Here is a 25249-nt window from a genome sequence, read left to right on the forward strand (position 1 = left end):
AGCAATGACATAGGGGAATTACCACCAGAGGGCACTTAGATATTGCTCTTGCTGAACAAATGGTGTTTCCTAGCAAAAGGCCAGCTCTGGATTGCCTGACAATGCACATCCAAGCCTGACTCATCGCTGGCACAGAGAGCAAAGGAAAGCACTCACAAGGCATTAGAGAAATCATGCATGGATGGGAATTCACTAGCAAGATGCGGGGGATTGAACTTTTCTTCCAGACTTCTTCAGAGAGGTCCGCCTGGTCCCTTAGGTGAGAAGTGCATCATTAGACTGACCTGTGTGGTACCCACTGGGCTTCGCACAGAGGAAAGGACACCTACATCCTGCTCACTATGAAGATGTCCTGACTGTTATCCTGAGTGCTGAGGAGACAAGAGTCACGGCCCTGGCAGGGATCCTGCTGTGCTGCTCACCTGGGTGCATTGGTACCCTGCTTTGTATTACAGAGCTGGGCAAGATTATTATCTGTCTTCCAGGAGAAATTGCAGGGAATGTGTCAGGAAGGAATTGGGTAGGATTTCAAACCCATTTCTGAGAGCTCCTCAATACCCATGAGGATGTGGAGGACAAATAAAGTCTGCAGATGTGAGAACAGCCATATACTGCAGAAGGAGAATCACATTACAGGGATGAAATAGGGAAACTTCCATCCTTGTTCTGAGAGCAAGACAGAGCACCCTGCTCATCACCAGCATTTGTCTCGAGGAGGCACCCCGGGGCTCAGTAATGGGGTGTGATGGTTTGGCCGGGGTCACAGGGCAGCTGCAGATCTTGGTGCCATGCCTGGAGATCTGCTCTGGGCACAAAGAGCTTCATGAGGACCAAAGCAGAAAAAGCTGACAGTGCTACAGGGGTAGGTGATGGAGATGTGAAGGGAATGTGGTCTCTAGACGGAAAAGGGGAGGCCCTGCAGGGTCCCCATCTGTGGGGTTCTCCCACCATGGCCTGCCAAGCAAATGCTCTCCTTACCCCAGCTATTGGCTTGCCAATTGCTCCTTCATGCTCTTAGGTTTTGGCTGATTACTTGCAATTAGCACTAATTAGTGTCTCTTTTGACAGTGCCTTGTCTCTAAATCCCTGTGTCTTGTCCATGACACATCACTCTGGGTGCTGGGTTTCATTGTGTCCTGAGGCACCTCCACCAGTCTTTGCAGCAAAGCCAGAGGGCATTTTGGGGCTGCAACCTGTGGAGGGGCTGCAACCTGTGGAGGGGCTGCCTGTAGAGTTTCAGTTTGGGGGGGCATCTCAGCCTTTTGGAGGCTCCATGATATCTTTTACTCTGGAAAGCCATGGTGCTGGGTGTACTGTCCTGCTGCCCGGGGAATCCTGGCTCTTCCCCAGGACCAGGGTACCCAGAGCAACATTACAGGGTCTCCTTGACTGCTGCTGGCAGAATGGGACCGTGGGGGCTCTGCTGGGATGGCAGTGAGAGGTACAGGATGGTGTTAGATGCTCCCACAGCAGTCCCACATCTAATGGATGTGGGTCCAGAGGATGGACTGGGTAAACCCTCCCAGTCCCCCAAAAGCCATGGCTGGGATCCAAAGGCCATGCCAGGAATCTCTGTGTCCTGGCACTGTCTGCACTTGGATAGGGACACCATGGTGCAAGGTGGCATACCTGGCTGTGACAGCAGCAAGACTGAAGGGGACATGTCCTGGCTCCAAACAGGGTCCTTCACCAAGACTTTCCGGTGCTGTTGTCACCTGTAGCTTACCTTTCCCACTTTTACTTTGCTATTGCTCAAATGATGGTGCTTCAGAAGGTTCTTTAGATCCATGAATCTTTAGCCTCTGGTAAAGCCACAGGTTTTTAAACCCCAAAAGGTAATTGAATAATACTTTGCTATTGCTGTACCCACTGTTACTGATCCCACCACAGAGAAACAGAGGCTTGCTGAGAAATCATCGAGCTATAGGCTAAACTGAGGGAAGTCCATCAGAAAAAATGTAGGGATTAGGGGTACTTAGTGCCATGGGGCATCGTGAGGGTTGGGAGGAGAAGCACAGCCAGAGGACACCAAAGCTGGGCACAGGGATTCCCTATGTCCCTGCTGCTCTCTGTGATGGGAGTCACAGCTCATCCTGCACATGATGCTACCTGTAGTGCAAAGATCCTCTAACACCGGGGACAGCAGCTTCTCCTGTACTAAGGGGAGCCCAGCAACCATGTCAGGCCACCAACTGCTCTTGTTCCATCAAGACGAATGTTGGTGTTTTTCCATGGCCATTCCTGAAAGAGACACTTGAGGCAGGTCCGTTTTCATGACCAAGGTGAACGGCCTCAACTGGAAATGCTTTGTAGGATGCAACCTGCAGCGAAGGTTACAGTCAGTGTGTCTCACCCGGCAGGGTAGGGAGGTAGTGCTTGGGGGACATCCTGCTTTCAGCTTTAGTGCAGTTCAGTTCTTGCAGTCAGTCCTCAGAGTGTTTGCTCCTCCTCAGTCAGCCCAGGCAGGAGGGGAGCAGGCTAGGCTCATGGAGACGCTTCTGGGAGGGAGAGCAAGGGGAGCTGCAGGGAAACCAAGCATCTGCTGCTGTTCAGAACCAGCCCTGTCCTCCTTCTCTCTCTGTTCACTGCTCTCTTGGGACATCCTTGTTATGGTTCAAGCTCTTTCAGGCTTCCACCGGCACCGAGTGCTCAGTGTCAGTGCTAACAGGAGAGTGAGAACAGCTTCCCAGGAGCAGGCAGCTGCCTCCAAATGCCCTGATCAAGCTCCAGAGCAGCCAGAGGTGTTTGTGCATCAGCTTGTCAGGAGGTGCAGAGCAATCGCTCACCAGGAGTCACATCACCTTCCTTCTGGCCCGGCAATGGAATTCACCATCCGTCTCTGCCATGGCTTTTGATTCCCAGGCCAACCTAAACGCTGGTGAGTTATAAAATGAGACACAGTAGGAGACAAGCCTCTCCCACCCCTCCTGTGGGTGGCTACAAATGATCAAGTTGGTTTCCCATCTGAACAACTATTTGATGCTACCATCAGTATTGCTTCTCCTTTTTAAGCTCCTCTCTTTCCCCACTTTTAGCATCTCCACATGTTAAACTTGGAGAAATGAATCTGGGGTGAAATAATTCAAATTATGTCTTTACAGTCACCATGCTCTGCTGGGTTAAAAGGCTGAAGGGAGAAAGGGTTTGGACATGGATCAAGTTCATGTCTATGCCTCCTCATTCCAATTATACATTTCTTGAAATCAAGAGCAGTCTCTACTCCCAACACCTACATGGCAGTAATGGAGAACTTTCAGTTGGTTTTCAAGTCACCTTTCCATGCAAGCAGCCGTAGTGGTGACAGCAAAAGTACTTCCTCTGGTTTCCTATGCCAGAAAATGCCCCCCTGCAGCACTTTATTCTTCTTGAGTAACCCACTTCAGCCCATGTCCAGAAAAGACAGCAGGTTCTCAGCAATGCCAAGCAAGCCAGCGTGGAAGGAATTGCTTTGGTTGGAAGCCAACACGTAGGCAAAGCTGACTCAAGATGCTCCACATCCGAGTTACTGTAGTGTCGCCCCATCGGTTACAAACGTCACCAATTACTGAAAGCACAAATTCATGATCTTTGTTCTTGTCCAATGCTTCAGTTTGGGTTTTGTTTGAAGCACTGAAATGAGAAAAGCCACCAGAGCAGCAGGATCAGAACTGAGGGCACATCCCTGAGTGGGTCAGTCCATCCACCTTGTCCTTTCCCAGCCCCGTATTAAAGCATTGTTAGAGCTGTGGGGCTCAGCAGTGGGTTGAATCATTTCCTGCGCTATGGTTGTAATTCCTGATGCCAAAAAGACAGTGTGAGGGGTGAGGAGGGAAAATAAAGCTAAGGAGGAAATATTCTTTTCCAAAATAAGGCTTTGCATGGCTCGGCAAGGTGCAGAGCTGCTCTTTCAGCTTCTTCTCAAGCACCTAGCATTGGCCAGGGCTGGTAGGTATCAGCGTGGAGAAACATCCATCCCAAGTAGGTTCTTGATGTAACTCAGATAAGCATAGCCATTTTATCAGTGTGCTTGATTCAGAAAGCAAATTACTAGGAATATACTGCTCAGAACCACGTGCTTGCTCTCACAGGAGAAGATGCATATAAATACTCTATTCAGAAGAATAAGCAAGAGCAGAGTTATTTGCAGTGGAAGCAGCTTGGTGTGCAGTGTGCTGTGATCGGCGAGGTGAAAGGCTTGGGGAGAGCAGGGCCTGCACTGCAGGGCCAGGGACAGACACCTTAGAGCTTCCCAAACAGTGAGGGTGAGAGGAGTGGGAAGTGGGAACGGGTGGCTGGGGTACACTGGCTGTGTGCATGGAGCAGGGTCTGGGCTCAGCACTCCCCAGTGATCACAGCTCCAGCAGCTTGGAGGGGGTTGGAATCCTGCCCTGAACGTGAAGTGTGAAATCCATGTCCAAAAATATCCCAAATGGTGCATAATGTAAGCATTTGTCGGGTTTTCTAACCAGGGATTGAGCACTGAGAGCATTAAATTAAACATTAGGTGACTTGGCATGCTGTACAAGAAAGCCTGGGAAATGAGGAATGCGGGATAGATTGCATTATTTATAGTTTCATTTTTTCCCTAGTTTGAACGCCTCTGAAGTAACGAGCATATGCAGTGCTTGGAGGGGGACACAGTGTGGCCAGAGCCGGCACTTGCAGCGACTGCCTGCTATTCCTGCCTAGTCCTTCTCCATGGATTTCTCCATCCAGCCTCTCACCAACTGCACTCCTGCTGCTTTCCTCCCACAGCCAGAAGCTTTGCACGCCGGGCTGGAGCCCCAAGGCAGCACATCACCTCCTCCATTCTCCACTCAGGAGCACCAGAGTGCTTCAGGAGCCGCATAAGCAGTTCCCCACCTTGGGAGCAGCCCCAGTGCTCTGGTGCTTGGAGGGGTGGAAACCCCCTGAATTCACCTTCAGCTGAGATGATGATCCAAAGCACTCGTCTGCTTCAGCTCCTCGTGACTGCCCACGGACACAAGGGCCTTGAGCAAGGTCACGGGGCTGGGAGCACGGGGCTTTCCTGCAGCCTTGTGACAGCGGAAAGCACGACCAAGCCATGCTGGAACTGGGTTTGACAACTTGTTACCTTGAAGGATGGTGTTTTACTTCTATCCCAATGCTTTCTGCTATAAAATATATCTATATCTGTATACATGCACCAGGACTCAGATGGGTGAAAACTGCGGCTAAGCAGTTGCGTCTGCCGCAGGGCTTCCAGCTCAGAGCATCCTTCTCTGTGTCAGTACTGCAAGCAGTTGTCTGGAATATGAAGGGGCAGTCTCATGGCGTGGAGGGGGCTGCAGAACGTTAGCTAGCACTCCTGCCAGACCTCACTGGGAGAGGCACGCTCTGCATCTTCCTCAGAACCTTGTTTAACCCACAAGGATGCACTGAGAGAAAAAAAAACTGCTTTGGGAGATTTTAAAGAACAGCATGAACTAAAAAAGCAGCTGCCAAAATTAATTTCAGCATTAAAAATCAGCACTGATGAGAGCCATCTTAGATCAAATAATTTATTTAGTAATTCCATGTAAACACTTCAGATTTACTAGCAAATACAATGCTTGCTGTTCTTTTTAAATAGATCATTCAAAAAATAAGAATCTATTATTAATGGCAGGTTGACTAGAGATCTCCATACTACTGTACAATAAGGAATTGTTTTTCTAATGGATTTAACATCTTGATTTTTCTTGTTCTGCATCTGCTTTACACAAAGCCCAAAGGACACACGTTTGAACTGCTCCCTGACGATGCCACTGCGGACCGGGGTGTTTTGGGGAAGGTTCGCAGGCAAATCCTCCCATCCTGGCATTGGTATAAGCTGATGTGAGGGTGGGATGGCAGAACTTGCGTGAACACTGTTCACAAACACACGCCTTTTCAGTCAGAAAACAGAAAAATGAATGGTGGAGAACTTCTCTTTGGGATGTATAAAAGCAACGAACTCCATCGTTGGCATTTACTTATCAACACAGCAGTACACATACACGTATCCACAGTCTCGGAAAAGCATCCTATGAGCTGGAGAAAGCAGTGGTTCTGAGGCTTGGTACACCAGTGCACTAAAACCAAAAGAATGATACCTTCTTACATAGTCAAATGAAAAATAAATATCTTTATTGTCTGCCTACTTTATTTCAGTTTTCAAATAAATTTTAAATAAATCTGTACAAAGTATACTGTTACAGTATATATTTGTAAGTTAACTGAAAGGCCTAAGTGTAACAACACTACAATAAAGCAGTATAGATTGGCACATCTCTAATAAAGATTAACTTTTACACTCCAAAAATACCAACTCCCGTGAAAAACCTTACATATTTTTGGTATTTTTTACACAAAACATATTACAGTCCAATTCTGCCCTGCCTTAAAAAGAAAGTAACTCCTTATGGGTTTTGGTTTTTTTTTTTTCAGAGAACGTGAACATCTTTATGCTGTTAAAGGGACACCATCAGAGTAAAAGAGAGAGAGAGAATGAAAGAAATAAAAAAGGTAAAAACTTTGGTCAAAACCTGGCAGGTTTTAGACTTGGTGCTCGTGTACCCACCTCACCGAGCACTGGCTGCAGTCGGTGCTGCCGTGGCAGGACCTCTGGAGCCTCCTCATAACAGGGATGCAAAGTGCTGCAGGAATGCTTCCAGCAAAAGAGCCAAACAAGAAAAGGATATTTTTGTACCCCTTGCAGTTAAAAAAGCATTAACACACATGCACTGGGGCGAGTTTTGCTTCCCCTCCCCTCCAAACCCCGAGAATCTACAATTGATCTGAGTGTGTCCCTTTGCTCAAAATAAAGACTTCCGTACTGTGTAGATCAGATATTGAAGCAAACTTGTTCACAGGGTGAAAGAGCCACATTTCCAAATTCAAGTTTTCAAATCCAACTGCAGTTGTTAAGATTCCCGAGCTCTTGGAACCTCCTAATATCTCATTAAAGAATTCCAAACTGGGAAATGGGGGAGATATACAGATTAAGAGCAAGTTTTCTCTCTTAATCTTTCCAGAGATAGATTAAATCAATGTTTACATGCTGAAAGTTAATCTTACATTAGAATGTAATGCAATATTGGCTGCAACATAAACCTATAAATAAATCAACTACCATAGATTAAACTCTGTTAAATATTTCTAAGTTAATAAAATATTGACAGTATTATAAAATTACAGTATTTACAATAAGAAAAAATCTAGACTAATATATACCTTTAACAGATCTCTTCTCCAATTTGGGATCGCAATGGAATTATGAATATATGAACAATTTATTAGAAAGTTGCATTGCATTTATCATTTCTCCATTAGAGCTAGAGAGGGTGATCTATCACTGCCTTGGAAAAAAAAAAGAGTAAGTGACTTCTGATGGTGGGGTGTAGCTTTTGAGTACCAAACTGGTAACAGGAGTCCTCCGCAAGACGTCTGAAGATAAGGTAGGACCAGCCTCAATTGCTCAGATTAAAGTTGTATTACAGAACTGCCAGCAATCAGAACCACCCAGGCTGCAAAAGGGGAGGAAAGGTAGTGTTCAGCTCAAAGTGCACAGCTGGAAGGGCTCCCCTCACTCTGGACTCCAACTAAGGCTGCAGGAGCTTTCGCCTGCAGTCAGAAACCTGAAAACCCCTCAGCTTTGGTGTTCATTTGGGGGAAAATAGCCACTGGTGCTCCTTAAAGGGACATAGTTAGGCTGCAGCTAGGCCAAAAGAGCTCTCACCAGCCACATACGATACAACCAGAGTAGGCATTTGAGATCCTCTTTGGCTTTGCTTTGTTGGGACGTTGCATTTTGGGGGGAGGTTTTATTTGGGTCTTTTTTTTTGCATTTTGTTTACTTGGGAGAAAGAAAAATTGGCTGGGACCATGCAGACAGCTCGTTTTCTATTCCTCACCAGCTTCCGTGTTTCTGGAGTATCAGCAGAACGTTGTTGTGTTTGGGTCACAAACACTTGCACAAAAATACAGGACGCTTCGGTGCTCCCAAGGGGATTTGTCTGGGTATAACCAAAACTCCACCAAAATGACCTAAAGTGGTTCCTGTCATTAAAAGTGCAGCTGCTTCTGGGGTCTCAGACACCTAGCAATGTCCTTTTAAGGATTAGACCTTGCACTTGCTCTTTCTCCCAGCCTTGGAGGAAAAGTTTACAGCAATTTCAGGAAGGGCAATGTTCAAACTCTCTCCCTCCTCCCCACGTCACACTTTGCCTTCCAGCAGTAAATCAGAAAAAATCGGGGGAAAAATGACTTTTTCCAACTCCTTTCCCACCCTTCCCTCCCCCGGTCCTGCTCCCTACAAACCAGCAATGGCATTTCTTAGTGTATATTTTGGGGTAACTTATTTCCTCAGCCCCAAGCCTGAAGATGCTTGTGAGAGACCTGCCCACAGGCTTCAGAGAGGTGTTTATACATTTGTGGGGGTTCTACTCATTCCCGCAGCTGGGAACACTTCTGTCTTTAAAAGCAGGCTTTAAAATGGTAAAAGAAGAATTTGTAAACTCAGGTCTACGTTACCAACAGAAGGGTCTAGGTCCTGCGGGCTCCATTCCCAGAGATGCAGAGCAGGAAAACTAGAAAGAAAACTTGGTACCTTTCAATCACCTGCTGGGTTGTACTGTGGGGGGGAGTGGGGAATGAGAGAGACAAAATGACAACTGACCTTATAAACAAAGGTATGTTTAGGGCTTCTGGTTTCAGGAATAAACCGATATTTACTGGTAAAAGTCTGCCAAAAAACAAAAACAGAAACACAGGATTACTGGTAAATATTGGTTTATATGGAGAAGTTTAACAAAAAAAAAGAAGAAGTCATCATGCTCCTGATCTCCACGTGCTCCGGGGCAGGAGCCGAGAACTGCCCCGCAGCATCCCTACACTCGGCAGTATCCTTGGCACCCGGACACCTCAAACCAGAAGCCTTGTGTTGAGAGGAAAGTTGTGTTTCTTTCCTTTACTCCCCTTAAACTACGCAATTCTTTCTGATTCCCCCCCACCCTCCTCCTCCTTCAGGCTGGTCCTAAGGGGGTTTGGCTCAGGAGTTTCTTCTTCTGAAACCACTTGGAAATGAATTTGTACATAATATGGTACCTCATCACCAAGGCTGCTGGTGCCTGAGCCTTGTCCCTCCCTGAGATACCGTAAATATACAAGACTGAGTGTATATTTTAAATAAAGCATTTTCTTGTAAGTGGCATAAACCCATTCATTTTATTTACATGCTTATTTATTTCCAAAAATAGAGTTGGTCCACACTGGACAAGAGAAATCAAGAAGCCATACAGTAGAAGAGTTAAAAGTCCAACATTTAACCAAAGTACAATGAAATTCCAGAACTCTGTGGCTGACTTGAACCACAGAAACATACACATGAGCCACACAGACATCTGTACATAGAGCATTATATTACCAATAATATTTGCAAACATGAGGTCAAGATGGCTAAAAACCCAGCAGAACCAAAGCAGGGGTCATGGCTGAACAGAAGCGGGTGGTGAATGGCCGTCACTACTACGGGTAACACCGCTCTCCAGAGGTTTTGCTTCACTTTTTGTGGTTTTAATTTAACTGAGAAGAAAGTCCTAATTTTTCTGCCCTGGGGATCGCAATTGAGGACACGGTGAAAGCCAACCACATGTAGCTCCCTAAATGCACACTGAGCAGCCGGGCGATCTGTGGGCACCATCACCCATGGAGATCTAGTACCCGAGAAGGTGCAAGGAGCACCAAACAGTCCCGGGGCTGGCTGTACTGGGGCTGAGCTCTGCTCGGGGGACAAAAACCCAGCCTACAGCCAGCTGGGTTTGATGCCGAAGTAGGGTAAATCTGCAGGGCAGGAGCCCCGTCCCATCTGCCCAGACAGACTGACCCTGCTCACTGCTGCCTTGCCTTAAAGATCACCTGGAAAAGAAAAACTAGGTATTTATACCCTTGTGGGGTGCTGTGGGGTGACTGGAAAGGGTCTGGATGGGGTATGTCTTGAGAACAAGGATTTCCCTTCCTTGCTGTGGGCAAATTTTGGCATTAGTAATTCCAGTCCCATCTAGTTTTTCTGGAAGACCATAAATAATCCAGCCTGAACAGACCTACAGTGTTAGAGGATGTCGCACCAGACATGGGCGAAGTGATTTGTACTCAAACAATTTCACTGTTTTACATTAAAAATAATAATATTAAAAAAGCACAGAGGCCTGACGAACGGCAGAAGGGGGGAAAAAAACAAAAAGAAAAGATACATTTTCTCTGCATTATGGCCTGGTTTATCTATTTCCATGGACCTCACTGTGAAAATATCTCAGCGTCTCCAAAGGATCGAAAAATATATTTAAATATGTACGTTCTCCTGCAGAAAATCACAGTAAGTACAAAGGGGGGAGACAGTTGTAGCACTCCTGGTACTTCTAGAAACGATCCTCTGTATGGGGTAGAGCTGCATTAAAAGGGTATAAATGAATTTTCCTTTTTCAAGTCATCTTTGACACTCACAATATTAAGCCTAGTCCAACGTGAATGCTAGTATAGAGCTAATTTACAGAATACCAACAATAATTATCTGTACCTAACAGGATTTAAAGGCAAGTATACTCAGTACATTTAGAAAATAAGTACTATTACCAAAATGCCAGACCTTTGACAGCAGTTAGAACAGAAGCAGCCGTGCAGTTTTTTATGTGGACGGACAGCCTTTAGCACAAGTTGCTATTATCATCTGAGCCTGTAACAGACAACTTTATCTTCCCATTTGTCTCCTAGAATGTTTCTAATCTCAGATGTGAAATACATTTTAAAAAAGAGATGGGCCTGATCCCGTGCAGTTGGGTACGTACAACGCTCCCCAATGAAACTCAAAGCCCAGATTCCTAAAGAGAGCACAAGAGATTTTTGTTCTTACATCAAATAACTATCATGCAAGCATACCACGACATTTTATATTAAGTACTTCAAAGTCAGCTGGTATAATTTAACTAGAAGTGAGCAATCTCATGAATATAGTATTTCTAAGGGGAGGGGACAAAGGTTGCATCAGTGACAAGCACCAGATTACCAAGGGAAAGGAGCACAGGGACACCGCGAGGGTCCAATGAACTGTGTCACGGGAGAGTTCATGCACTGCAGCCTCTCAGACCTCAGCACCTACCTCTCTAAAACACAGTTGTTTTCTATGGCAGTTTATACACCTTCACCTCATTTGCTTTTGCTACCCAGAATCAGATATTCTTCTTCCTGAATGAGCAAATCACTTAAAGCCCAGCAATACTGCTGAAGCATTAAAAATTGCCTTTTTTTTTCCCCTGCCTATTGCCTTGTGTCTCCCAGAGCCAGCCCCTACTGCCGCATGCTCACAGTACCAGACTTCATCATGATCTTCTGAACTGTCCAGTCAAGGCCAAGCTGAAGCCACTTCTATGGTATAAACCATCTGCTCTGCTCATTCATAGAATCATAGGATGGTTTGGGTTAGAAGGGACCTTAAAGCTCATCCAGTTCCAACCCCTGCCATGGGCAGGGACACCTTCCACTAGAGCAGGTTGCTCCAAGCCCCTGTGTCCAACCCGGCCTTGAACACGGACAGGGATGGGGCAATTTCAATTGCCAATTCTTATATCTAAATACTAACTCTAACTGAAAGCCATGAGGTGGCTGCAGTTAACCTGCTCCTCTTGCAAAATCCAATGACTTAGAAAGCACTTACTCTTTGGTCTTTCAATGTACTTAGGGAAGGTGGGAGAAGCAACTGCATTTGCCACGACTTCTAGACTTTCAAGGAGTCTAAACCCAAGCTAGAACAGCAAAGGGTTGTTCTAGCTCACAACAGTTAGCTATGGGTCCTTCTAGGTCTCTTGGAGACACACATGGACACCCCTCCCTCAAGAACAGTGACAAGACCTGGAAAATTTTGACCAGACCTCTCTGCCCACTCCTTCCCTTTCTGCCCATTGCCCAAACCAAAACCTTTTAGATTTTTCCTGGTAAAAACCAAAAGAAAACAGAACATATCCTCCACAACAGCTGTTGAGAAATGCTCTGGGATCTGGCAGACCTGCAAGTCAAGCTCAGGGTAGGAATTTGAATGGGGGGGTGCCACATTAAAGGAAGAATCGTGATGCCACACTACCCAGTATTGTGGGCTTGTTTCTTCTCTGTGGTGAAGCAGACCTTGAGTCCTGGACCTAGATGGGCTCACCAGAAAAGTTCAGTGAAAATCAACCCTTCTCCACCTGGCATCTTTAGTTTTAATGAATCACCATTTTCCAGTGGAAACTCATTTATTCAAAAGTTGAAGATCTACTTGGAAGCCTTTGATCACCATCTCCTACTAGACTTCTGTCTGACTTTTGTTGCCCAAGTGATCAACATCAGCTGCAAATAGAGAAGGACTCCATGATATTACTCTTATCATTACAAGCATAATTTTTGAATACCTTCTTGGGAGGACTTGATAAAAACCTTTTAACCCAACCAAATAAAGATCAGTTGGTTCTCTACCTCCTGCTGTTTGTCAACACATTCAAAGATTCTGGTAGATTACCCAGAAAACAAGATTGATCATAGAATCACAGAATGGTTTGGGTTGGAAAGGACCTTCAAAGACAATCTAGTCCAACCACCTTTCTTTGCAGAAAGTATGTTGCTTTCAACCTATCACATTCTGAAGAGTTAGAGCACTTCAGTTTCTCCTTCTCAAACCAGAGTGCAGGGTTGCTGATCTGCAATTCCCAGTGCACTGTTTAATACTTTAACTAAAAAAATAACAATCTGACATTAGGATGTTAGCTATTTATGGAGAACACCATAGTTTTTCTATGGTAAAGCCAGTTTCTAACAGCCCTATTTTTGCTAGTAACTTTAGCAATTCAGTCTTAAGCTCTTTTACAACTTCGGTTGCTTTCCCACTTAAATTCACTACTTGCTCCAACTTCTCTGCCTCAACCACTTGAGTTCAGAGGGTGGTTCCTTCTCTTTACCATCCTTGTGGTGATGGATAGGCAGGATCTCAAACATGCCCTATGCTCCAGAATGACACGGAGAAGACACTTAAGTAGCACGAAGTGCTGAAAATTAACTGTGCCTTCAGTCTTGCATGCTCAAGATTTTCTCCCCAGCCTCATCTCTGACACACTTAAGACAGCATTTGCTCCCTAAGACCTGGGCTCTTCAAAGTCCCTCTTGAACTGCTTAATTTTCAGCTCACAGGCTACCTGCTATACAGCACGGCTCTTTCAGTCCACTTTGCAAGAGACTGACTTCTGTCTTTTGATGGAGTCTTTCTGGACTCCAGAAGTCCCTTTTTTTATAAGTGATTTCCACTTCAGCTCTGAAGCTCCTTCATGGCAGAGCTCTGCCCTACTCAGCTATCTGTAACCTTTCCACATATCTACGGGGCTGCCTTGACAAGTCTAAGGACTTTATTTTTCTGATCTTCTCCTCTGCAATGTTCTATAGCACAAGACTCATTTTTAGTCCAACACCTTCTACCCCTGAGGATGCTGAACCTGTAATTGTACTGTGGTCACTGCCTGCTATTTAATGACTCAACAGTAATTATATCTCAAACCAGTTTTAGCCCTAAATCAAGGCTAACTCTATACCAGGTTGGTACAAGAAATGATCCCTCAAGTAAATCAAGATATTTGTTCACCAAAATGTTAGCCAGCTCCTTCCCGAACAATCCAGCCAGATAGCATGGACATAATTGAATTTACTTGTTCATACAGGTTTATGAAGACACATGAGCCTGTTTTTTTCCTCAGACCCATTAAATCCATAACCACCTTCTTGTCTGGAATAGAAAATTTCCTAATACCTCCATGTCATTAAAATATGGGATTTATATACAACATAAATTTGGCTGTGTGGTTGTCACTACTCCAATTTCCTCTCAGATTTTACAGCAACTTGTCAGATCTAGTGTTCCTTCACACCTTTACGACCTATGGTGCCTATTTGGTATAGTCTGATGGCAGGTAATGCAGTATCTTACTGATTTTCATCACCTCCCCACTCCTTGTTTCAGTCACACCAGCTATGCCAAGATCATTTTACACCACCAAGCAGTCTACAACTACTTTTGTTTCATGTTTCCACACTGGACCACACGCCCATTTCTTATCCCAATGTGCAGCCCAACGTACCCAACTCCGCTCTCAATCTCCTCACACCCTGTGCCAGAAAGCAGCCCCTTGCCATCCAGGAGAAAGAGACACAGTTTGTTCTTGCACTCCTGTTTGGTGCCTTCACCTACAGGAAGAGATACCACTATGCCCTAAATTCTGTCTTCTTCCAGGCACCCAAATACCCAAGTATCTCAGCTTCAAGGATGACAGTCCCAAGCACTCTGGTATCTTTCAGGATCTGCTTGTCCTCTCAACAGGCAACTCATCAGATGGATCTGCACATCATCGGGAGCAGAACCTGTATTTCCCACAGCTAAATTCCCTGCCATCCAAACCTCCCAAAGGTACTGTCCCAGCTTCTGAAGGCACGTCCAGAACAGAGAACAACTCCTCAACCAAGGCTTTAGTATTAAATTATAAATTGCCCCTTTAATCCTGCCCAGTTGTGAGCCAAGTTTCCACAAGTAAAAGGCAAGGCAGCCAGCGCCAAGGTGAGGATGGACCACAACCATCTGCAGATGATTTAATGCCATCTCTTCTTTACCAGCTCAGCAACTTTGGCCTCAAGACACTTTCTGGAGCTTGGAGCGCCTCCACTTGTTGTACTTGTTGTACAGTATTTTATCAGAACATAATCACTCATAAAGTGTGTCCTCTCTGCACTCCTGTGTGCAGTTTCTAGTGCAATTAAAATAATATGCTTTGATAACCATAATCAAGCAAGGATTTTTACTTTATGACCATATAAAGTCCATCTTTAAACTAAAAATAGACTATTAACAGATTCTTTTCTTTTAATTACTTTAAGCCACCAATTAGAGACTTTCACTGGCCAAGATAAGTTATATATAGCCATGCAGAAGCCTGTAAGGACTCATTTACCAGGACTTTTATTGATAGTTGCTTCTCAGAAGCCAGTTTCTTTTAGTTCAAAGACTGAATGAGCCTCTGTACAGGGTACTGTCAAAAGACCCATCCACAAACCAAACTGTCTGCATGCATGAAAGCAGAGATGACATTTACATGAATTTGCAGTGTTCAGTTCAGAATTATTAATGCTAGAATATAATTTAAAATCTCTAGTCCCTATTTTGCTCAGAGACCTGCCTGCTTGCCCTTCAGCAGCCCCTGGCAATGGTGATCCTATTGCCATTTATTATTTAAATAAACAGTATCTTTAAGAAAAGGAAATTTTGACCCCATTTATAACTCTGCACCTGACAAGACACTGGCTCCTTTTCTTCACCTCTGGTGCTGCTCACACAACATTATTCTTAAGTTGCTCTCCCACACAGCTCCAGATGAGCCAATGCTACATTGCCAGCTCTCCTCAGCATCACTTGAGTGGGAGGTTTAAACACTGTATTTCACTAAATCCTTTATCCACGCTTCTTAGCCCCGGCATTTCTTGAGCTATCGATAGACCAGCAAGTTTCCACAGTTCACCTACAAGTGATACAGCTGAACCTGCTTTTGCTGGACTTGCTTCTGATAGACCAGTGCAGAAGAGCTGGCCCTTGGACACCCACTGCCCCCCTCTTGATCTCCAGGTGAGTTTTGATGCCAATGTGCTGATGAACACTCCCAAGGAGCTGCTGGTTTGAGCTCCTCTACCCATAATAAATGCCCGAGCAAACTGCAAGGCCAGGCAAGTTCAAACCTCAGGAGACCATAGGTAATAAAACCAGCATCCAGCATTGCACTCACAAACTGTTGTGCAACCAGGACAGAGCAAGGAGAAATAAAATGTATTACCTAGTAAGACACTACAGCAAGGCCAACCTGGGAGAGAGAAAGACAAACCGAAGCAATAAACCTTCAAATGAAAGGGCTGCTGCAAGATGTCCTATCCAGACAGGTCCTGCCCAAGATGCACAGATGCTGTCCTGCACTCTGGCACATGCCTTTCTATCCAGAGTTAGAAGAACAAAACCTACTCCAGTGTTTGACCGGGGCTAACACAACAGCTGAAGGGCACTGTGGATTTGATGAGCACCCAGTGACTTGAGCTCAAGTCGCACATCAAGACATTCACCAGCAATGTTAAAAACTGCCACTGCTCATCTTCTCCGCCCCCAACTCTCAGCAATATAAATTACCCAGGCATATATGTGATAGAGACATAGCTCCTCCAAGACGCTGCATGCAGCCTGCAGCTCCATCCTGGCACTGCCCACATCAGCACAGCTGATGACACAGAGCGTCCGAAAACATGCCTGTGGGGAGCAGCCCTGCAGCAGAGACCCCGCAGCTCACGTGTCCCCACACGCCGGCCCTGAAGCCCCCGGTGCCACTGCTGGCCCACCCTTGAGCATTGGTCCAGCAGAATGACGAGATGTCCCCAAGAGCCCAGGCTTGGCTCCCAGAGCTTCCTGCAAGCATGACAGTGCCATCTCACAGTCCAAACCGCTGACATGTGTCAGTGAGACATGATCTCCTGCAACAGGAGCTCACCCATGGGGCTGCCGCACAGTCTCTGCACCATGTCCAGCATAAAATCCAAATCCACTGGGGTCAATATGGCCACAGGGATTCAGATGCCATTTGAAGGGCACCTTTATGAGCAGCTCTCTACAGAAATCAACATGCTGACCCAAACGACAACTCAACATCTAGAGGTTTTTCCCTTAAAAACTGTCTAATCTCTCCAGACATGCACTTTGGCTTCCCGGCAGCATGCAGCAGACCAGATCCTCCAAGATTTCACAAGCCAAGAGGGACATACCCTTCCATGCTGCAGATGTAACTCCACACCTCTCACCTCTCCAATCTACAACAGAAAGAATGAAGCTTTTCTTTGCTTCCTGCATATTTCAAGATAGTGTTTCAAGAAAAAAACCCTTCTGCACCACAGCCAGGAAGGCTCAGCTCAAACTCCCACTGCCAGTGTTGCAGTGAGTCCTCTTTTCGCTTCAGTCTCCTTTGTGAAAGAGACTCCTAAGAAAAGGCTAAGGAATGCATTTTTGCAAAGCTAATGACAGCACGGACAGCAAACCAACTGATGACCAGCAAAGTCAAGGAATTACAAGACTTAAGACCAAATCACCTGCTGGGGAGACAGAAGATGCCCATTCAAAGCAAGTGCTCTCCCAACTGATGGCTGGGATCCAGAAAGGAGCAGAAGTATGTCATGTGTCGTGAAGTTGAGCCTCAAGACAATGAGGTGCAAAAACAATGGCCAGCCATCTACACAGGCAGTCTCCTGTTTTATCCAGGGCTACGTCTACATGAGCAACCAGCACAGCCAGAGACAAGTTCAACAGCAAAGGAGTCAGCTCAGGACACAACAGTTACATTATCAGTGTTTTGGGGATTTTACTCTCCCATAGCTTGGTCTAATGGACCTAATGCCCAGTGGTTGCTAGAGCTTGTCTTTAGGCTTAGCTAAACCCCAAACAAATCAGGCCACGTGCTCTGAGTCAGCTCCACAGTAAAGCCAAAGCACATCACAGAGACAGGACAGCACTCGGCAGCTGAAGCTCATGCCCAACCTGAGCTGCAGAACTACTGCAGACACCACCTCAGCCCTGGAGATGTACGGTGCAGGGTCCTGGACACCCAAAATGAGACAATAGCCACATGCAAGCAAACCTACAGCCAGCCTGAGCTGAGCTGCGCTTCCCCTTGGCTGGACATGGTGCCTTCCAGAACAGAAGGCTCAGGACCAGATCCCCTCTCCAGGCAAAGGAGCATCAGCAGAACTGATCTGCAAAGAGACAGTGAAGCACTGTGTGGGGACATCCAGACATTTGCTCTGCCTTGTTTTAATCAGTCAACGCTCAAAAGACAGACAGCAGGGGCAGAAGCCCTCTATCTTCACCTTTTCTCACTTAATCTCCAGCTGACACTCTTCCATGCAAACATGCCTCATTCCTCACTGTGTAACTTCAACTCTCCTTCTTCTGTGACATTTTCCTTCAAACAGGCTATACAACTGTTTACTACCTTTACAGTGACATGCTCTGACTCTCCCAACACACGTCTGCTTGTCTGGCTTCAGCCATGTACAGAGACCATATTGCAGAGATGGGATCAGCAGAGATGGGACCAGCAGAGATGGGACCAGCAGAGCTGCCCCACCAGCGGAGCTCAGCCCCACAGCCCCTGGGATCATGAGCTGCATGACCCCCCTTGGCTGCCCACAGCAAAACGGCTGCAGAGCTGCTGTCATCTCACTCTGATGGGCTTCTCCACACCACCTACCCCCTACCCCAAACACCAGTCCAGATGCTGCAGCACCTGCACACAGCCAAGGCACCCCTTGGCTGCCCACCCTCCTGCCATGCTCTGACAGCCTCTTCCTATCCTTCAGACAGATAACACCTCCTCTGCTGTGACTGCTGGGAGCTTCTACCCCAGGACAAAATCTTTTTACCAGGCTCGGTACCCCCCTGGCTCTGCTCGCTCAGGAGATGTCTTCATTAGCGGGACGGCACCAAACCCATTCATCCTTTTCCCTCTAATGTACACCTCCAGCAGCAGCTTTTATGCCATCCAAATTGCAATACAATATCCAGCATACCATTGCAGACTAACTCTGTGAACCCATAAAAGTGAATGATTTGGTGTTTACTTCTCTCTGCTATCTTCAGTCCTGCATGGACATGCAATGCACAGCCCAGTAAAGCCTCACAGCCCACAAATGGGATGCACTGTGGACCCCTGGGTAGGCTGACTTTCCCCCAGACTCTACTGCTGCTAAAACACAGTCCCACTGGGGACCAAAATGCATTGAAAAGATAAGAAGTTAAAAAGAAAGATAGGAGGCTAAGAAATTCCCACAGCAGACCCGAGACCACCCAGCATGAGCGGTACAGGAACAGGGATGCACCACAGCTGATGGCAGCAGAGCAGGCAGCCCAACTCCAGCATAGGAATTCCAGCTGCCACACAAGAGGAGCATCCTTCCTGTGCCATCAGACCATCACCCTCAGGAATTTCAACATGAGAGATCCCACTTAGACAAAAAATGCCATGAACTTCGGGTCCAAAGAGTAGGCTCTGGTTAGAACACGCTTTTTAAAACGATTATAATTTTGAAAGTCCATTTGGATTAACCTTAACTAGCTTAACTATATATATTATTAACTATATATATGTATCTCCTCGCCACGTTCGCAACCCACACACAGCATTCTGTGGTGCCAGCGAGCTGCATCACGTGCAAGTGAGCGGAGTAAAAGGTACCACAGGCTTGGAAAAAAGCTCTGGGATGAAATTATCCTTCATTGTTGCAAGTGGCACAGGAGATAGCAACGGCAGAAGGAAATCAAGAATAAAAATGGAACTCTCTTGTTTACCTTGTCGGCTTTGTCAAAACATTTTGACAATGCTTTGCATGCAGCCCGCTTCTCTGTTCTGCTACCAGAAATTCAGATCCTTTCACCTAGCTTCATATGTTACAGAAGAAAGCCAAGGAGAGTCAAACTTTTAAGGAGAGAAGTGCATGTGCAAAAACTACAAAGCCCAGCACGAGATCTTAAAACTACACTAGACTCCTCTTCCAGAGAGTCCAAACACCCACATGGACAGTGACCTTTCAGTTACACAAACTGAGCTGTAACAAAGAGCAGGCAGCCAGTGAAGAAGGATAGTAAGAAAATGAAAGGGAAGTTTGGGTAAGCCTGACAAAAAGCAAGGGGGGGGGGGGGGGGGGGGGGGCGGAGAAGAAAAAACGGTGAAAAATCAGTATTTAAAATTTGCAACTAAAAATAAACCCATTCTTGACAGAGCCGTTTTAGCAGAGAAAATGCAGTGCTTTAGGCAGAGCCCTGCCTCCCAACAAGCAGTCCCAGCCAACAAGAAGCAGCAGGTTTCTGAATGAGCAAACTGCACACTTGGGGAAGAACTTGCTCTCACTGCCTGCTTTCCAACACACCTACGAGAAACTCACTTCCTACCCACTGGACTAGCAAAACCCAGGAAACCGGATGGTCCTAGTTACACTTTGAGTTTTCGTGTTTCACAAGAGCCCCCTCCCAAATGTAAATCTGTTTTAGCATTCTTGTACATTAATGTCATTATTCTCCAGTTGTAGCTCCCACAACTTCTGCCACAGACAAGTCAATCAGATTTGGTATATGCCCTGACAGGGGAAATGGGAGGTCTGGGTTTAAAGCAAACAAAAAATAATTGTGCTAGTGCTCTGCAAGGTGTTGGATCCAACCTTGGTGGATCTGCTGACGTCTTCAATCCAAAACACTTGGTGATTTAAATTAAGGTAAAAAAGAACAGTTTAACCTATTGAACTTAGAGAAAAGAAGGAAATGGCAGACCTTTTAGGAAAGGAGATGACAACGTGTGCGGGTGTAAAAACGTGATGTGCTGTAGTTCACCACCTTAGGAGTAATCAAGAGTTTTGCTTGGTTTGGATATGGTTTTCTTAAGCACTTCCAAAAGGGCGGCTTGAGAATTTACGGGCACCAAGGTGGAAGCATGAAGTGAAGACATGCCAAAAACGTCAGGTTTTCATAACCCCTTCTTCAAACAGTGCACCGTGGTTCTGGTAAAAACGCATATCTACCAAATCTCCACTGACCGCGGGCCACTCGCCTACGGAACGTCAATTTGCAGCCTCAAAGCTGACGTTTTTGCCTTCTCCTTCCACCCACCTCCCCAGTTTTTTTGTTCCTTGGGAGACATACAGCGCCACTGCATTAGAACGTACAAGAAATGAAAACAGTGAGTACGACTGATATAGATCCATTGACTTTTTATTACAAATGTAGTTGATCACTTGGCTTCAAAAAAGTTTAAATCAACCCCTGTTTTCTGTACGCCAGTACAAAGTAAAATCTATTTTACAAATTAAATACCTAAAATTTTGACAAAAATATTAAAGTTTGATGGAAAAAACAGTTATAAAAATCTTAAATCCCCCTTTAAGAAGGTAAGAGATAACATCCCCTCCCAACCCCCACAGTCCTGTTATACAATATTAATAATCATTTTTCTTTTTAGAATAGGTAGGTATGTTATATCTTGCTGTTAGCATACAAGTCACTCTAATAGCTTTATCTGTATATACTCCAGTTAGTGCATGAATGTCATCTGATTGAATATAATCAACTATCTTTAACTGATCCCTAATTTACATTTCATAGCTTGCATAGTTTGAAGGGACAAAGGTTATACTACAGCTAATCATAAAAAAAGGTGGTTACAGTGCTATTTGTAAAGGCAACAAAGTAATTGCTCCCCCCCCAAATAAAAGAAGATACCAGTCGGCTCTGGGCAGGGGTTCAACCGGCCGCTCTCTCCCTGCTGCATGGGACTACCTCTGCCTCGCACCCTGCCCTCACGGGCAGCCCCTCTGCACCTCACCACAGTCCCATGGCAGGTTGCGAACCGCGTTCCCACCGAGCACATTTCAACCCCTGCAAGGGATACGCAAGAAAGTGACACTGTCAAGTATTTATTTAGTCTTTTTTTTTTTTCTTTTTCCCATTTTCCTTTTTTTATCGATTGGAATTTTCCAAAGAAGCTCTCCTCTGCATTACGGCTACACCGTGCTGGAAGCCCAGCATCCTGCCTGTTACCCCACTGCTGAACTGCTGACCATGGGCACTGGACCCTGGCCTCAGCGCCCAGGACGGGTCCCTGGGAGCATCCCGAGAGGGACCATGATGAAAAGGCAGTAACCAACAGCAGTTCATTTTGGTTCTTTTTTATTTAGCTTCTCAGAGACAGAGCAGTTTTCCTCTTTTTTTTTTTTTTTTTTTTTTTTTTAACAACAACCAAAAAAATACTTTAAATTAGGAGGATATTTCTCCATTATCACAAAACCACTTACAGGGTGGTTGTATTTCAACGGTAAATTACTTGACAGTGTCCTTTTAACTTAAAAAAATAAAATAAAATAATGTCAGTATTGCAATGAATTTCAAGTTTTCTTGCATGTAGTCATTATAAAGTAGTTTTTATCATGCTCTTGGACCTATTCTACAAGACATTTAAAAGCATATCAGCAAGGAAAATATAAGGCATACTTCTCAGGAATTAGGTATCTTGGCACATTTGAGCATACTGTCTTATTTTAAAACAACACATATGGTCAAATATACCTTTCTTCTCCTAACATTAAACAGGGTTTTCTGTACTTTGTGTTAAATACTGATATATTAGAGCCTTGGTAAAGTACCGAGCACCTCTGGGAAAAACAAAAATAAGCAAAAAAAATAAATCAAACCAAAAAGAAAACCAGGAGCGAAATCCCACGAACCTTTACAGTCATTTTGTCTTTCAATTAGCATCATTCATGAAGTCCTAGAACATACATAACGTGCGTTGAAAGAAGTAACAAAAAACCCCCTACAAAACACGCAGAAGAAACCCAAAACGAGACAAGAACTGACCACGAGTTCTCGGACACTGTTCACAGAACTGCCAGGGGGCTGTACTGGTGGGGCTGGTTGGACTGGAACCGTGCGGCCCCTGTGCTGCTCGAGTCAGCCGGATCCCAGGCAGGATCCGGGCGGCGTGGGTCAGAAGACCCCTCGTTGGCCATGGGAAGCTATGGGAGGACACTCGCTGCACTCTCATCGCCTCCCGCTACTCATTGCTGGACACACACCGCGGCAGCATGGAACTACAAGCACCGGCCCATGTCCATCGGCAGCGCAACATCTTTAGGGAGGGCAGTGAACAGCAGGACCGAGACAATCAATCAGTCAAGTAGCAAAACCAAAGCAATTCATGTCCTAACTACGTCTAGCAGCATGGAGAATGCAGTCCCACACACATCACAGTTGAAGTACAATAACCAATGGAACTGCCCATCCAGAGCCTCAAATTCAAAAGCAGGTTATCAGACAAATGTTTACATGCAATTGAGAACCATGTCAAATGTCACATTACGCACTCTGAAAGCTTATTTTACTACTGGGAAAGAGGAAAGTGCACATTAAAGCAATTTTAAACATTTCCAGTGATTGTTTAAAAGAAACAGAAACACCTCGCTACCGGCAGCTTATAGTTAACTTTCTGTGAACACCAACAGCAAAACTTCTGTCAAGGGAAATAATGGAGGGTACAATGGAGACAGCTTGTTTGGACACTTACAGTACATCTCAAAAGGAAAAAGAGAAAGGGAATTATAAATTCAAATGGGAATAAAAAGACAGCAGGAAATAAAATTCCTTAAAACAAACTTCTTTCTGTTTTTCTCCCCACCCTTCCGACACTCCATCCTTGACCACCAGTAAAGCAGCGCAGCCACCAGGTCTACCAACTTCCAAGACCATTGAAAATAATTGCATCCCAAAAAAACTTTTGAGTGGAACAAGATCCTAGTTTCTCTGAAACGCTGTCTACTGAATTCCAGCCAAGAAAAGGAAAGAAAAGAAAAGGAAAAAGAAAGAAAGAAAAAAAAAGTTTTGTTTTCACTGTTTAAGGCATCTTTTTGTAACATTTTCTCTTCACTCATAACGATGATAGTCATGCAGCACTTTAATGATAAAAATATATTACTATTTTACTATACAGCAGCAAGTTAGTCAATTAAAAGCACACCGACTTTTTGAAAATAAAAAAAAGGAAACAAAACCAACAAAAAAGAACAACCTGTAGAAGTCTATTATTATTATCATCATCATCATTATTATTATTACAAACAATTTCAATTTGGAGAACACACCTGGACAGCTCAGTGTTCTGACAAATCTGCCTACTATTTTACTATACAGCAGCAAGTTAGTCAATTAAAAGCACACCGACTTTTTGAAAATAAAAAAAAGGAAACAAAACCAACAAAAAAGAACAACCTGTAGAAGTCTATTATTATTATCATCATCATCATTATTATTATTACAAACAATTTCAATTTGGAGAACACACCTGGACAGCTCAGTGTTCTGACAAATCTGCCTTTCCCCAGTAATAACTAGCACCAGAGCTACATGGAAATCCGTTACAGACACACACCGGCTTGGCTCCCACTTTCAAAACCCCGCGGCTCAGTGGGGTTACTCTGCAATGGCACCGCTCTGATTTCTATCAGCCTGCAGAAGTTAAAAGCACTGGCAGGGGGGTCCCAGCACGGGTTCGGACCTCGCACCACGTTAGGAGATAAGAGACAGTGCTCATGCCAGTGGCGACACAGAAAGACTTGCTACCTGCTGCCCAAAGACAGGTCGACTGGAAACCGCTGCACGTCAGGTTAAAGTACTTTTAAGTACACAGAATAAAAAAAATATATATTATGAACAATACAAGTACATCTCATATACACAGCAATGACAATAGGCCTATTCAGCTGTAAACCAAACAGGTGCAGAAAAAAATTATTACGGGAGGAAATCCTTTCCTTTTTTTTTTTTTCTTTCTCTCTCTTTTTTGCCTTTTTTTTTCCTTTTCCTCTTTTTTTTTTTTTTTTGTTTTTTTTACTATTTGAATAACTTTGGTTCAAACGTAAAAATCACAAGTTAGCAAATTTCATTTAAATGCCTTTTTTAATAATTTTTCTTCATGTTCACAGAAGTTTCACTGACCATTTTTATATGTTTAAGGTCCAGATGCAATGCATATTGTATAAAAGAGAGCACTTATTGTTTACCTTGCATGAATTAAACCTACGTACCTTTTAACTCTACAAACTTCTGCATAACATTTAGACAAAGCTCAGACACACAGCATGCCTAGCCCTCATATATATATACACATCTCTAATCACAGGTATATAGGGTGTCAAATATACTATAGTAACCTCCATGTAAGGTTCGAAATTTGGTAACAAAATGAGAAGAAAAAACTAAAAATATTATTTTACGTGTTCTAAAATATCTCTTTTTTTTTTTTTGTGCTAAAGTCAAATGTTAGCTCAACATGAAAAGGACTTTTTTTTTTTTTATATAATTCATCAATATTATAATCTTGACCATTTTTGCAAACACTTTTAATAATAATAGCTTAAACGTGTACAAAAGTTCTCGGTTAATTAGGGAAATAAACACTCAGTTCTTTATATTTTTAATCAAGTAGGAAACACAGTTCATATATAATGTTATTACTTTTTTTTTTGACTCTTTTTTTTTTTGTGTTTTGTTTTGTTATTTTTTTTGTTTTGTTTTTGTTTTGTTTTAGCAGCTGCTTACTGTTTGATACGGTGGGTAAAGTGGAGGAACATCCAGCGATGGGTGGCGGGTCGGAGGCGCTGCTGCCGG

General features: G+C 44.5%; 1 long non-coding RNA gene across 1 annotated transcript; it reads right to left on the reverse strand.

Annotated features, from left to right (window-relative positions):
- Positions 1 to 6753: 6753 nt before the first annotated feature.
- LOC104404000 lies at positions 6754 to 25248 on the reverse strand. Its single transcript, XR_719902.1, has 4 exons — positions 25181 to 25248; positions 8639 to 8704; positions 8494 to 8549; positions 6754 to 7487 (listed from the first exon to the last, which is right to left on the reverse strand). It is a non-coding gene; the product is annotated as an uncharacterized LOC104404000 (long non-coding RNA).
- Between the last annotated feature and the right edge of the window lies 1 nt (position 25249).

The sequence above is a fragment of the Nestor notabilis genome, unplaced genomic scaffold (assembly GCF_000696875.1).
Source record: "Nestor notabilis isolate BGI_N333 unplaced genomic scaffold, ASM69687v1 scaffold29053, whole genome shotgun sequence".
Taxonomy (NCBI): Eukaryota; Metazoa; Chordata; class Aves; order Psittaciformes; family Psittacidae; genus Nestor; species Nestor notabilis.